We start from the raw sequence: 15,615 nt of genomic DNA on the forward strand, positions 1-15,615 counted from the left end.
CCGCTACAGATCTCAACAGAAACGCCTCCAATCTCCCAAAACTCACCAAGAACACCAAGAACACTCTTTCTCTCTTTTGTTTCTCTCAAAAGCAGCCAAAGTCGACTAATGAGACAAAAGAATCGATTTAAGGGTTTTCCTTTCCCCTTTGCCCAAAACGCAGCGTTTAACTTAAGTCAAAACGCAGAAACTGAACCTGCATCAACCGATGCTCCTCCAGCATCGACCGATGCACATCCCCAAACTGGGATTTTGATTCGCGGATGTTACAATTCTCCCCCACCAATTTAGATTCGTCATCGAATCTCGAACAAAACATCAGCCATGGACTCCCGTGCAACCGTCTCCACGGCCCGCACTCCTCCGAACGATATACGAAAGGTCAGCTCTAGGCAATAGACTCACGCTCCAGGCATTAGTTGCTCTCGACTTTTGGACTTTCCTTTTCTCATAGGTCTAAACCTTGAGTTTTATAGGCTCCCCATCATACCGAAGCCTGCATGCCATAATATTGGCTCCTCATCGGACCGAAGCCCGCATGTCATAATATATAAGGAAGTCCAATACTCGTCTCTCGGGATGCCACCCTACAGCTCGCCTCCGGATCGTCATCCGAAGTCGATATACCAATCATGTTCTCAAGCCACAAAGTCTTAGAATATGACGGTACTAGGAGAACCTAAGTCCCCCAAGAGTCGCGAGCAAACAATCTGAACACGTTTGAGTCCTATCCCTATCCAGGTTTCCTTCCCGTGACTCGCGTAAGACAACACAATGTCATTTGATAAGTTCGAAGGTATGATCTCTTCTCTCTTATCTCTTCTCAATCCCTAGTATAAACGATGAACCCTAACTGACAAGATAGGAGTTACAGTTCTCCTCTCTAATCTCCATGAACAGAGCACGCAGGCTCTCTAACAAACTCTCACAATCTGATCACGCAGGATAATGTTCATAATCCTACTCTAATTCTATTTATACTCTAAATTCTTCTCTTTAGCTTCTGTCACGTGCCTCTATTTATCCCACATTGCTCTCTTATCAATACTCCCCCCATTTAAACAAGCTTGTGTCTTAGCATTTTGGTTCAGGTGAAGAAACAAGAATGGAAGCAACATCACAGAGATTCCCCGGAGCATGAGGAAAGGACAGCCAAACTGCAGCCTGCTGCAAACAAATCACTACTTGAAATGGGCCAACTGATGGAGCTGGCACTTGCAGAACGTATTGAACCCGTTCTTCTGTCAAGTCTTTTCTAAAATCTCCTCACATACAGCCTGTAATACAGTCTCTACAATAAACCCATGATTAGTGTCATGCAGCATTCTCTAGTGTGGCCACACTTGAGTGGGAATGTCTGTTGCATAGTCACTTCCATGTCTCTCCCACTGCTCTTAGTTTTGTACTTGTAATGCCAAGTTTTGACCAGTTTTTGCTTCTTCAACCAGAGATATATCTGTAATATATGCTTCAACACTGTAGTGTTCGATTCCAACCATAAAAGCCCTGAAACTGACTGGAGCTCCTCAGCCTTGCTCTTCCAACAATGCCACACTGAAAAATATAGTTTCTTGTGACACTTGAGCATACAAAACTTAGTGCAAATGCACCTCACCTGGAAGCTAAACACACACACAACCTGCATCATCTCACTCTTAGTTTCTCCAGATTTATATCCTGCAAATGGAGTAAGATGCATAACATGAATGTCTCTTTTCTTAATCCGCTCCAGAACCCTTTCAAGCATATAACTTGGCCTATTCTCCATGTCAAGATCATGAATCTTATGTGATGTAGGTACAATTTTGGTGACTTTGATAGCAGAAGTGGCCAAATATCGTAGAAGTGCTTCTGATTTAGAGACAGTAGCTTCAATATCAGATTTCAACACGACCCTATCATCTTCACAAAGTGTGTCACCCAACTGTTCCAATACCAGTTTATTTTCCTTCGTATGAAGAATTTCCCTTATAAGTGGAGTTGGAAATGATTGGTGTATGGTAAGCACTCTGTTTCTATGCTTTCTTGCAGTAGCTTCTCCAAAGCTAACAAACCGTCCATGCTTCCTTTTGTACTTAAACATCCATGATTTAGGAGACAAATTCAACTTCTTATGTTGATTTAATTTGTTCCTTCTCTCACACAATCTGTCGAACACATGGTGTGTACTTTGCTTGCCATTGACACATTCAAGACAGTGTTAACTATTGAACCTCATACTAGCAGATGGCTAATCCTCAAGAACACTTGGATATACATTTTGAATCCTAAGGCTAGGTTCCAACGTCGGGATTGTGACTTGAAGATGTGAAAGCTCTACAAGCTGATGAGATACTTGTGGAATCAATTCCAGTTGATTACTCTCTCTGTTATGGATGGCTTTCTTCTCCAGGTTCACGTTCTTGACCACATTGTCTAGATTGACTAACACAGAACTGGCTTCCACTTCCCTTAGATCATCGTTTTGCAATTTCTCATAATCAGAATCGATTAACCGAGGGCTAATTCTGGTTTAACTCGTCTTGTGATTGCGTTACGTCTGACGGTTGCGACGTGATCTTCCCCAAACACAAATCCACTTCTTTCTTCGATTCTTTCTTCTGCTCCAAGATTTCAATCTGTTTCTCTTCTCTAAGCTTCATATCTACTCACTGGAATACCTCATGACCACACAAGGATCAGCTCACTGCCCCACGGGCCGCCACAAAGACCAAACAAATGTCCTAAATAGGAACACCACAAAGGCCAAGCAAATGTCCTAAACAGGACCGCCACCAAGGCCAAACAAATGACCTAAACAGGACCGCCACAAAGTCCATCTGTCCCGAAGGACCGTCACAAAGACCATCTGTCCCGAAGGACCATCACANAAGGACCGCCTAAACAGGCACTCTGGCTAAACAGCCCGCCACAAAGGCCACACAATTGGCTAAACAGCCCGCCACAAAGGCCACACACGGCTAAACAGCCCGCCACAAAGGCCACACAATGTCACAAAAGACCGCCACACACTTGCACAATGACTCAAAAGTCCGCCACAAATGCTTCACAAGCCCGTCCAAGGCTCACAATCACTAAAAATGGATAAATTCTAACTCACATAAAACTTTCCATTTTTAGACTTCCCACTTATAGAAATTTCTATTTTAGGAAACTTTCCCTCAAACCACCGCCTCACAGAAATTCCGTACCCCGAGCACCACCTCATCTTGTTACTTAGTCGCACAACCAACCACCCCAAGATACCAAGTAAACAAGAGAGATGGGCTGGAATACTCCATTCCCGCTCTAGCCACGGACTACAACTGGGACCAGGCTAGACAAGTTCAAGTCGCGACCTGCTTCTCGAACCACTTCTTGAACCTTGCCTTCATCCTCGCCTCTGGCTCCCAAGTCTGCTCCTCAACACCATCACAGTCCCAAAGGACTCTCATCAAAGGAATCTTCTTCTTCCGAAGTTCCTTGATCCTCCTCTCGAGAACCCTCATTGGTCTCGCCTCCAAAGTAATGTTGGGCTGAAGATCCTCAGGAATTTTAGTCAACAACTGATCATCCTCACACAGACACTTCCGCAACATAGACACATGGAAAACCATATGGAATGCTCGCATAACCTTAGGTAACTCCAGTCTATATGCCACTGGTCCAACTCGCTCAATCACTCTGAACGGACCCATATATCTCGGACTCAACTTAGTCTCAGTCAATGACCTGTTTGGACCCCGCAACATGGCCATCTTGAGGTACACTCTATCTCCAACCTGAAACTCAAGATCTCTCCTCCTCCTATCGGCATAACTCCTTTGTCAATCCTGAGCTTCCTTCATGTTCAGCTTGAGAACCCGGATCTTCTCCGAGGTCACCTGAACAAAATCTCCCCCGTACATGCTCCTCTCCCCCACCTGAGTCCAGCATAACGGTGTACGGCACGACCTCCCATACAAAGCCTCATAAGGTTCCATCCCGATACTCGCTTGGTAACTGTTGTTGTAAACAAACTCTACCAAGCTCAAATGATCTGCCCAATGGCCACCCCAATCTAACACACATCCTCAACAAATCCTCCAATGTCTGAATCGTCCTCTCTGACTGTCCATTTGTCTGGGGATAATAAGAAGTACTCATATGCACCTTAGTGCCCATCTCTGCTTGAAATGACCTCTAGAACACCGAAGTGAACTTGGAATCCCTATCAAACACAATGCTCGCTGGCACCCCATGCAACCTGACTATCTCCTTCACATACTTCTTAGCCAAGACCGATGCTCCATAAGTCTTCTTAATGGCCAGAAAATGTGCCGACTTAGTCAACCGGTCCACAATGACTCAAATAGCATCAAACGTCCTAGACACTGGCAAACCAACCACGAAGTCCATAGTAATCATATCCCACTTCCACTCTGGAATGGGAAGACTCTTCAGCAATCCACCTGGTACCTAATGCTCAGCCTTCACTAGCTGACACACATCGCACCTCGCTACCCAACTAGCCACGTCCTTCTTCATCTCGACCCAGTGGTAGTACCTCTTGAGATCACAGCACATCTTAGTCGCTCCTGGATGAATAGAGAACATGCTCGCATGAGCCTCTCTCAGGATCTCCTGCCTGAACTCCTCATCCTTAGGCACACAAATCCGCCCATGCACCAGTATAGTACCATTAGCCGAAACCTGATACTCTGAATCAACATCCTTTGAGGCATTCACCAGCCCCAAATCCTTCTCCTGAGCCAACCACACCCTGCTCAACAGATCTGCTCTATCAGCTGCAACCAAACGCAACGGCTCCTGAGAAACCGCATACAAGCTCAACGCACTGATCTCCCCTACCAGAGAATCCATATCCTGCTCCTAAGCCGAAGTCGCCCACTTCCGACTCAAGGCAACTGCAACCAAGTTAGTCTTACCAGGATGATAGGCTATCTCCATATAATAATCCGCCACCAGCTCCATCCACCGCCTCTGCCTCAAGTTCAGCTTGGGTTGAGTGAATATATACTTCAAGCTCTTATGATCTGTGAACACATGCACATTTGCTCCATAAAGATAAGATCGCCAAATCTTCAGGGCAAAAACTACAGCACCCATCTTCAAGTTATGAGTAAGATAGTTGTCCTCATGCTTCCGCAACTGCCGCGAAGTATAGGCAATCACCTTCCCATGTTGCATCAACACACACCTCAAACCAACTCTAGATGCATCTGTATAAACCACATAGGGTTCTCCCTGCTCAGGCAAAGCCAATACCGGAGCGGTAGTCAACATCTCCTTCAGGCTTGCAAAGCCTTCCTCACACTCCTATGACCAGACAAAAGGAACATCCTTCCCTCTCAAGTTAGTCATAGGATGTGCTCTGCTCGCAAACCCCTGCACAAACCTCTGGTAGTAACCTGCCAACCAGATAAAACTCCTGATCTCCGTGGCATTCTGCGGTCTAGGCCAATCCTTGATAGCCTGAATCTTCTACGGATCTACAGAAACCCCATCTGCAGACACAATATGACCCAGAAAACCCATCTCACGATGCCAGAAACTACAATTGCTCAACTTAGCAAACAACTTCTGCTCCCGCAGCTTCTCCAGAACTGCCCTCAAATGCACTGCATGTTCTTAAGGATTCTTAGAATAAACCATGATGTCATCGATGAAAATGATGACAGACACGTCCAGAAACTCCTGAAACACGCTGTTCATCAATCTCATAAACACTGTTGGCGCGTTAGTCAACCCAAACGGCATCACCACAAACTCATAATGCCCATACCTCGTCCTGAAATCAGTCTTCCTCACATCTGCCTCATCTATCGGGATCTGATGATAACCCGACGCCAGATCTATCTTGGAGAACCAAGTAGCACTTTTCAACTGATCCAACAACTCATCGATCCTTAGAAGAGGGTACTTGTTCTTCACAGTGACCCGGTTGAGGCCCCTGTAACGAATAACACTGGCGCTCCCCACGGTGACACACCAGGACGAATGATTCCCTTGCTCAACAAATCCTCTAGCTGCTTCTTCAGCTCTGCCATCTCTGCTGCAGCCATCCTGTAAGGAGCCTTGGATAACGGTGTCATGCCTGGTCCCAGTTCAATCGTAAAAGGATCACACCGAGAAGGTGGTAATCCCTGCAATGACTGGAACACAACCTGAATACCGCTAACCGTAGACTTCTCCATTGACTCTAGCATAGATATAGTAACCAAATAAGCCTCACGGCCCTTCTCAATCATCTTCCGAGCCTGAATGGCCAAGATCACGAGACTCCCTGAAGTCGGTCTAATCCCCTGAAAAACCAGCTTCCCTCCTGAGCGCTCAAACTCCACTCTACCCCGATGACAATCCAGATGAACCATATACCGATGCAACCAGTCCATCCCCAAGATGACGTCTTCCAGCTCCACCGGGCTGATAAGCAAATCCGCAGGCCAAGACTCTCCCGCAATCTGAATATCAATACCCCTCGTTCAACCAATAACTCTCAGAAACTTGCCTCCAGCAACTCTGACAACTCCCGCACGCTCTCCGGGATCTCCCATGATACTCGCACTCTCTACACACTCCAGGGTAATGAAGCTATGACTAGCTCAAAAGTCAATCATAACGTGGGACTTAAACCCACCCACCAACAAAGTCCCTACACAAACCTCATGTGTTGAGAACCCAACACTTTATCACAGGACAACATAAAAACTGAACCTACTAAGAATTCACAAAGACAAGTACCATAAATTATACTTGTGATTGCCTCGGCACTGGTTCCACCATTCTCTGCAGTCGTGTAAACACGTGGCGCCTACTCAATCCGTGCCACCGGCTGCCCTCTCGGCTGCACCTACTGCAACGCTGCCACTGCTACCGGCTGCAACTTAGGACACAAGGGCCTGATGTGCCCTAGCTCTCTGCAATGATAGCATACACGAGCTGCTGTCGACGGAGCACTCCTCTTGGGACAGCTATCACTCTTGTGATCCTTGCTCCCACACTTAAATCAACTTGCACCACTCGACGTCTGCATAGCCTCCCACCTCCTCTTGGTTCCCTGCGCAGGCTTGCAGCCTTTGCTAGAACCTCCCTGATGCTGAGCTTTACTAGGCTGAACTGCTGGGCTAGCCGCCACTGTCTGTGATCGGATATCCTCCTCGATCCCTGCTGCAGTCTCAACCAGCTCTGCACGCGAAGCATAACTCCATCCTCTACAGTGAACCCTCAAATCATCACGTAGGGCCCTCAAAAACCTCCTGATTTGATCCTCCTCATACTCCATATCCCGACCCCCATACCTCAGAAGTCGACAGAACTCCAAGTCAAGCTCCCGCACTGACCGAGTCCCCTGAGCTAGCTGAAGGAACTGCACCTCCAACCTATCCAGTGCCTCTCTAGGGAAATACTTGCGGTTGAACTCCAAGACGAAGTCAGCCCAAGACATCTCCCTCTGCACTCTCCTGGCTGCCACAGAACCCCACCACAACTGACAATCACCAGTAAAATGGTGGACCCCAATGTTCACCCAAAACTCCTCAGGACATCTTAGAGTATGGAAGTTACGTTCCACACTCGTCCTCCATGCATCCGCAGTGGTAGGATTTGTACCTCCCGAAAACCGCTCAGTACCAATACGGCCCATCTCTGTCAGCATGTTGATATANAACTCCATCCTCTACAGTGAACCCTCAAATCATCACGTAGGGCCCTCAAAAACCTCCTGATTTGATCCTCCTCATACTCCATATCCCGACCCCCATACCTCAGAAGTCGACAGAACTCCAAGTCAAGCTCCCGCACTGACCGAGTCCCCTGAGCTAGCTGAAGGAACTGCACCTCCAACCTATCCAGTGCCTCTCTAGGGAAATACTTGCGGTTGAACTCCAAGACGAAGTCAGCCCAAGACATCTCCCTCTGCACTCTCCTGGCTGCCACAGAACCCCACCACAACTGACAATCACCAGTAAAATGGTGGACCCCAATGTTCACCCAAAACTCCTCAGGACATCTTAGAGTATGGAAGTTACGTTCCACACTCGTCCTCCATGCATCCGCAGTGGTAGGATTTGTACCTCCCGAAAACCGCTCAGTACCAATACGGCCCATCTCTGTCAGCATGTTGATATAACAAGAATGGACCCCCACATCCGCAACCACTGGCTGCCGCTCCTCCGCCACCACTGGTGGCACTACTGGAGCCTGAACCGGTGCCACTGGCGACAACCGTGCTATCAACTGTGCCAGCAAACCCGCAAGGTCAACATCCGGGACTCCACCCACTGGGACTCCCACACCTGGGGCCCTAACATCACCNTCCTCCTCATACTCCATATCCCGACCCCCATACCTCAGAAGTCGACAGAACTCCAAGTCAAGCTCCCGCACTGACCGAGTCCCCTGAGCTAGCTGAAGGAACTGCACCTCCAACCTATCCAGTGCCTCTCTAGGGAAATACTTGCGGTTGAACTCCAAGACGAAGTCAGCCCAAGACATCTCCCTCTGCACTCTCCTGGCTGCCACAGAACCCCACCACAACTGACAATCACCAGTAAAATGGTGGACCCCAATGTTCACCCAAAACTCCTCAGGACATCTTAGAGTATGGAAGTTACGTTCCACACTCGTCCTCCATGCATCCGCAGTGGTAGGATTTGTACCTCCCGAAAACCGCTCAGTACCAATACGGCCCATCTCTGTCAGCATGTTGATATAACAAGAATGGACCCCCACATCCGCAACCACTGGCTGCCGCTCCTCCGCCACCACTGGTGGCACTACTGGAGCCTGAACCGGTGCCACTGGCGACAACCGTGCTATCAACTGTGCCAGCAAACCCGCAAGGTCAACATCCGGGACTCCACCCACTGGGACTCCCACACCTGGGGCCCTAACATCACCGGCTATTGGAGCATCAATAACGCCCCCTCCGGCCACACTCATGAAATCCCCTTGGGCACCCTGCAACTCGCCAACACCCTCTGCTGGGACTCTGCCCCTACCACGACCACGTCCGCGTCTACGACCACGTCCGCATCCATGACCACGACCAGCAACAGCATCCTCTCTANCAATCACCAGTAAAATGGTGGACCCCAATGTTCACCCAAAACTCCTCAGGACATCTTAGAGTATGGAAGTTACGTTCCACACTCGTCCTCCATGCATCCGCAGTGGTAGGATTTGTACCTCCCGAAAACCGCTCAGTACCAATACGGCCCATCTCTGTCAGCATGTTGATATAACAAGAATGGACCCCCACATCCGCAACCACTGGCTGCCGCTCCTCCGCCACCACTGGTGGCACTACTGGAGCCTGAACCGGTGCCACTGGCGACAACCGTGCTATCAACTGTGCCAGCAAACCCGCAAGGTCAACATCCGGGACTCCACCCACTGGGACTCCCACACCTGGGGCCCTAACATCACCGGCTATTGGAGCATCAATAACGCCCCCTCCGGCCACACTCATGAAATCCCCTTGGGCACCCTGCAACTCGCCAACACCCTCTGCTGGGACTCTGCCCCTACCACGACCACGTCCGCGTCTACGACCACGTCCGCATCCATGACCACGACCAGCAACAGCATCCTCTCTAACCATCTGTACTACCATGAACAGAAGACTAACCACAAAATTATCATAACACAGAAACATAAACTCACCGTGGAATCACACTGTAGGCTTGAAGAGGATGTTCTAGGACTCCATGCCACACACAATTGACTAACTCACATAATCAATCAAGACATGCAATCCTAACATCAACAACAGAAACCTAGTGAACCTAAACCTAGAACCGTAAGGGCTCTGCTACCAAACTGAAACGACCCATACCCACTAGCCACTTAACCACAATCACAACCAACAGCAGAAATAACCAATACCAATAAAAATCCAATAATAAACCAATATTATAAGTATATCAATTCCCATAACCGAACATCAGGGAAGCATGGAACCAGCAATCCTAGCAATGTTCTAATGACCCAACTCTAGCAACCTAGCAATGCCAGACAACAACAAATCGAGTCCCTTGAACATCCTCCTCTTCATTGCCTTGATTCCAAGATCACACTTTGCCTTTACCTGCATCACAAACACAAATTGCAATGCATGAGTATTTTATAAACATTCAATAAGTGAAACGACCTGACCCGTTTTTTTTTTAAATAATAAATAATAAATATAATAATAATAATAATAAATAACTTCAGCTAGTGGTCCTATACCCACTAGCCACCTAACCATAAACACATTCAACAGCAGAAATAACAATATCAATAAATATCCAATCATCCAATAACCATTATTCCAGATATTCCAATAATCCATAATCAAATAACAAAATGCATAGAACCGGCAACCTAGCAATGTTCTGCATACCCAACTCTAGCAACCTAGCATAATCAGACAACATCCAATTAAGTCCCTAGAACATCCTCCTCTTCATTGCCTTGATTCCACGATCACACTTTGCCTTTAACTTCACCACAAACACAAATTGCAATGCATGAGTATTTTATAAACACTTAGTAAGGTAATCCTCCCATCTACTGGGCTATAGACACAAGCAATAGAGATACTCTAACCATCAAACAACAATCAACAACAAACCAGACTCTGCATCGACCAACACAAAGCTTGCATCGACCGACACCAACAGGGAACAACATCGACCGACATTGGGTATGCATCGATCGACACAAGGTTCACTTGCATCGTTCGATGCTTCCACTTGCATCGACCGACGCATGCTCGACATCACGCGGAAACCCTAATCGCATCGATCGACGCCTCCACATGGCATCGACCGATGCTCATAGGCCAATCCGCGCCGTCCTCGCACTAGCATCGACCGACGCACATAATGCATCGACCGATGCACATGTCGAGCATCGTTTTCCCGAAGCTTCTCGCTGGATCTTCGTTCCCTCAACCAAAAGACTCGATCCCAAGCCACAAGAAAGCTTCCTAACGCCTCAAATAACATTCTAACAATCCTAACAACACATAAACAAACATATCAGAGGAATCTCCAGCTTAGATAAGCCATGGTCATCCACTTACCTTTGCCACTGAAGATTCTGAACCACAAACAAGCAAGAACACGCTCCTAGGAAGCTCCTACAACGATCTCAGCTACAGATCTCTACAGAAACGCCTCCAATCTCTCAAAACTCACCAAGAACACTTAGAACTCTTTTCTCTCTTCTTTACTCTCTGAAAACGGCTAAAACTCGCCGAATGAGACAAACATACGACTTAAGGGTTTTCCTTTTCCCTTTGCCCAAAACGCAGCGTTTAACTTAAGTCAAAACGCAGAATAATTAACCTTCATCGACCGATGCTCCTCCAGCATCGACTGATGCTCTTCCAGCATCGACCGATGCTCCTCCAACATCGACCGATGCACATCCCCAAACCGGGATTTCGGTTCACGGATGTTACAGTAAGGCAATCCTCCCATCTACTGGGCTATACACACAAGCAATAGAGATACTCTAACCATCAAACAACGATCCACAAACAAACCAAACTCTACATCGATCGACACAAGGCTTGCATCGACCAACACCATGTGGGGACTGCATCAACCGATGTTTCCATTGCATCGACCGACGCATGCTCGACATCACGGGAAAACCCTAATTACACCTACTGATGCCTCCACATGGCATCGACCGATGCTCTTAGGTCAAACCGCGCCGTCCTCGTACTTGCATCGACCGGCGCACAAAGTGCATCGACCGATGCACATGCCGAGCATCATTTTCCCCAAAGCTTCTCGGCGGATCTTTGTTCCTGCAACCACAAGACTCGATCCCAAGCCAATAGAAAGCCTCACACGAACCTAACCAACGTTCTAACAAACCAAACAACCCATAATCAAACAGATCAGAGAATCTCCAGCTTAGATAAGCCATGGTCATGCAATTACCTTGCCACAGAAGATTCTGAACCACAACAAGCAAGAACACGCTCCTAGGAAGCTCCTATAACGATTTCCGCTACAGATCTCTACAGAAACGCCTCCAATCTCCCAAAACTCACCAAGAACACCAAGAAAACTCTTTCTCTCTTTTGTTTCTCTCAAAAGCGGCCAAAGTCGACTAATGAGACAAAAGAATCGATTTAATGGTTTTCTTTTTCCCTTTGCCCAAAACGCAGCATTTAACTTAAGTTAAAACGCAGAAACTGAACCTGCATCGACCGATGCTCCTCCAGCATCGACCGATGCACATCCCCAAACCAGGATTTTGGTTCGCGGATGTTACAGTTACTAAAATTGATGGCTCAGAATACATTTTGAATAAAAAATATATTACATAATATACTAATCAATGATGTATGACCAACATAGAGAAAACTTCGGCTCTGCCCTCATCCCTTATAGAGAGAACCTTGTTTCCATTCTCCTCCATTATGGAGAGGACCTTGGCTCTCCCTTCCTCCCTTGGCGAGATAATCTTGCATCCAACCTCCTCCACCTTTCTTCCTTGGGGAGATAACCTTGTATTCAACCTTCTCCACCATAGAGAGATCCTCGGCTTTGCCCTCCTCCTGTGTGAAAAGAACATGTTCATGTCTTTTTGCTATCTCAAAATGGCTTACTCCGACAACCAATGAAAGTAAAAACATTTTTCTAACGTCACAAAATATTTTAATTGTAACTAATGTTAAGTTTCCCAATGTATTCGTGGAAGTGTCTTTAACACACCATGATGTAGCCTTTGTCTCTGTAATGCCTTAACCGCCATCTTGCTTAGTGAACTCGTATCCACTCTCAGTCCATGGGCTCACTTAGGAAAGTGGACCCTACATCTATTCCTGACCCGTGGACCCACCCATATTCGATGGCCGGTTTGTTATGTTTGGGAGGCTTTAAAAACTTCTTTAACGACCCTACAAATCAACAAATGATCTTTTCCTGTGTTTTGTCCTCATTCGCACAGTTTCGACAATCACTTACAGGAAGACCACCCATCATGAAGTTCCTTGAGGATCATTGACCAAAACAATAAGTTCATTTTGGTGACATATAAAGCCAAATCAATTCTTTTAAATCTTTCCGCAAACCAGGGTGTCACAGTCTTTGAGCTCTTATAGAACTATCAACAGCGATTTATGTTTTTCCAGTCTATCTGTCTATGTTTGTTGTAACCTTGTGTTTTTGATTAGCCAGTTTTATTCATCCATTAGGTTGATGAGCTTCTATTTGTTATCTCCCTTTGGGATTGAATGAATAATGGTAACAATTATGTTTGCAAAAAAAAAGAAGGGTTTATGACCAACCAATCAAGGTTGAGAAATTAGAAAAAAATTAATTTGACATAATTACATAAACAATACAAAATTATAAGCATGGTAATATATGAATTTCAAATAATTCAAAGATGAAAATATAAATTAAATAAAATACAGTATTAAGAGAAGAAGACGCATATATTAATCATTTTGGGGTCAACATATTAATCTTACCTATTCCAAAAAGAAAAAGGAGAAAGTAGGAGAAAATTTTGGTTTAAAAGAAATATGAAAAATTTATCTTCCCATTTGAAAAAACATTCTCGATTAAAAGAAGTTGAAAGTAGTGTTTTTGAATAAATTATTAAAAGATGAGACGGTCTATGTTTATATTGAAGTGAGTATTTACAAAATTTAGAATTAATATTTAACTGTATATTTTCTTTAATCCCTTTTTCTATTTTTTGTAGAATTAATAACTTAAAATTAAAAATAAGTAAATAATATTATAATTTCGAATTTTATGAAATATATATATATATATAATCTCCTTATAATTATTTTAAAAACTTTGTATTTTTTATAAATTTCTGTAGTTTTCGATAGTTATTTTTTTACATTATTAATATTTTTAAAAACAAAATATTTTATTTTTGTTGTATTGTAATCAAATTTCTCCTATTAAATATTAATTTTTATATATGTCAAAATCTGATATTTATAACTTGATACATGTCAAAATTTTGTTAATGGCTAACTTTCAAAACCCAACTTTAGTTAATAAGATTATTCAGTTAAAATTTTAAATTTGTTATAGTATAGAATTATAATAATATAAAATATGTCACTAACGAAACACGTGAAATGATAAACATATATTTTATACACTTTTTGTAAATTGCATATAGTTGTAAATAAGTCTTTAATGTTAAATAATAATTTAAAGTGTTGATATTTATTTGTAAACATAACTATTTTTATAAATAATTTTAAATTTTTATATTTATTTGAATAGTAAAAATTTAATTATGTAAATCTTAAAAATAAATTGTTACTTTGATAAATGTACTTCTAGATTAATAATAGGGAATAGGTGTATGAGGAGAAAAAAGAAGAGGAATAATAATAATTATTATTATTATTATAATTATAATAATATTATTATATTAATAATAATAAGGGAATTTACGAATAAAGGAATAAGGAATAATATAAATAGAGATGAGACGAGATAGTGGTTTCTTATTCAGGGCCATGCAGCAGAAGCAGGAGCAGCACATGCTCCGTTTCTCTAACTCATCCACCTTTATCAACATTGATTCTCTAAGATCATCCATCAATATAGATATGTCTTTTCAAGTTTCGATATGTGCGTGGGAATATCGCGTTCCCCCTCTGATATTTTTTCTAGTTGGGACGATGCTGACACATATGAGATTTGACATGTCCATATGTATATGTTCTTCAAATAAAATAAAAAAGGTTTTGTTTATAGGGTAATCGTCGTAAATACTACTAAAATAAATTTTTATTCCAAAAATACCATAATTTATTTATTTTTTCCAAAAATATCATTAAAATGTAAATTTTTCCAAAAATACCACCTAATTGAATTAAATTTCTAATACTAAAAACTAATTCCTAAATTCTAAATATTAAACCTTACCTCTAAAAACTATACTCTAAAACTAAATGTGTCAACCCAAACCTAAAAAAAATCTACATCCTTAAAAATCAATTTTTTGTGTTTGTGATAATTTTGGAAAAAAAAAATTTTATGGTATTTTTGGAAAAAAACCAAAAATGTGCTATTTTTGCAAAAAAAAAAATTAATGGTATAAAAAGAAATTTTTCATGTTTATATCTACCGACGATAAAGATTTATGAGAATATTTAATATCATCTAAATAGCATCGATGGGGTACAGTCCGTCTAGATTAAATGGAAGCTGTAGTGCTGTACTATAATTGTCTATTTTTAAAGTATTGTATAAAAACATGCATTTATATATTCGTTCTTTTCAAATTAACATTTCCTTACATAAAGATATATTATCAAGATTTAAATATAATTGCTAATTTAAAATTATGAAATTCTCCTAGAAAAGACAAAGTCGTTACACCACTAATCTCGGAATATCGTTTCATCTGTTTCAATTCTTGGAGTGATTAGAAGAAAACATCATCAATCATATTATATATACTTTCTCCTAGAACATGAGCTGTGAAATCCAGGATGTTGAATGCAGGTAAGCGACAAGACATGGTGATCGAAATTACAAACCAATGAAGATTCTTCATGACAAAATAATTTTTTTGCATATATCAGTACTTTAATTTTCTATTACATTATTTTTATTTTAAAACATAGCTTTATTCATCTATATA

Source organism: Camelina sativa, chromosome 18, assembly GCF_000633955.1.
Source record: "Camelina sativa cultivar DH55 chromosome 18, Cs, whole genome shotgun sequence".
Lineage (NCBI taxonomy): Eukaryota > Viridiplantae > Streptophyta > Magnoliopsida > Brassicales > Brassicaceae > Camelina > Camelina sativa.